Genomic DNA, 1,238 nt, shown 5'->3' with positions numbered 1-1,238 from the left:
GTGTGTGTGTGTGTGTGTGTGTGTGTGTTTTAATTATTCTCCCATCACAGAGGACACACAATAGTGTATTAGTTTCGGGCGCACAACACTGTGATTAGACACGTACGTGAGGCCTTAGGAAGGGGTCCCCTGGCATGTCTGGCACACCCACGGGCATCGGGGTGCCAGGCCAGGGCCCAGGTCAGCCGCCTATCCAGGTCTGAGCCACCGCGCCTCCCCCGGGCCTGAGTGATGGATGGAGTCCCCCTGCTCGACGCTGCCATAAAGGAGGAGGCGCTGTGCCCTGTGGACGGCCGGTCCCGTCGGCTGCCCTGCCCCTGCCCCTGCCCTGCGCAGCCTGAGGGCTCGGGCCACAGCCGGACCTCCTTGAGGAGGCGGTGACAGTGCGTGTGGGCACCCGTGACATGACAGGGATCAGCACGTGGAAAAGTCTACTAGAGTCCGGCCGGCGTGGCTCAGTGGTTGAGCGTTGACCTATGAACCAGGAGTTCACGGTTTGATTCTGGGTTGTGGCCCTGCGTGGGCTGCCACCGTCTCTGAGCCTGTGTCCTTCTAAGTGATGCGGGAATTCGTGATACCTGTGTGAGCACGTGTGTGAGCACATGTATGTGAGGTGTGTGTCAGAGGCATCCAGACACACATGGAGGGAGTATGAAGGAAGAGGCTGGAGAACGTGTTTACAGGGGGCGTCCGTGCTGCAGGGCAGGTGCTGGCTTTGATAGGTAGTGAGCCCCCTGTCGCTAGTGGCAACCAAGCAGAGGTTTGACGGCCGTCTCTCAGAGGTGTTCTGTCCCATTCACGGAGGCCACGAAATGATCTCTGACCCATAGCCTTACCATTGACCTCTGGGCCTGAACCCTGCACTGCCCGGTAGCCTGGTGAGGGCAGGCCCACCCTGGCCGACCGGCCTCCTCCCGCCTCCCGCCTCGGGCCTCTGTCCCCTCCAGGGAAACCTGACCTGGCGGCTGGGAAGATGAGAGGGACGTGGTTTGGCTGTTTGGGAGAAGTGGCTTTTTATCAGCGAGCCCTCTGGGAGCCCGGCCGCCACCAGTGAAACTCTATCTGTTGTTTCAAGGAGGAGAGAGCTGGAGGGATGCTTATGGAGATGGATGGCTTCCCCGGAGCCTAATTGCCTCGGAATCTCCTTAACAGTCGGGCTAAGTGGGGCTAAGACAGACAACAGAGCCGAGGTGGCAGCTCGCTCGCTCTCCTCCCCCTGCCTCGCCTCCCCCTCCCTC

This window comes from Myotis brandtii, unplaced genomic scaffold (assembly GCF_000412655.1).
Source record: "Myotis brandtii unplaced genomic scaffold, ASM41265v1 scaffold357, whole genome shotgun sequence".
Lineage (NCBI taxonomy): Eukaryota > Metazoa > Chordata > Mammalia > Chiroptera > Vespertilionidae > Myotis > Myotis brandtii.
The sequence above is the reverse complement of the archived record's forward strand: the minus strand, read 5'-3'. Positions refer to the sequence as shown.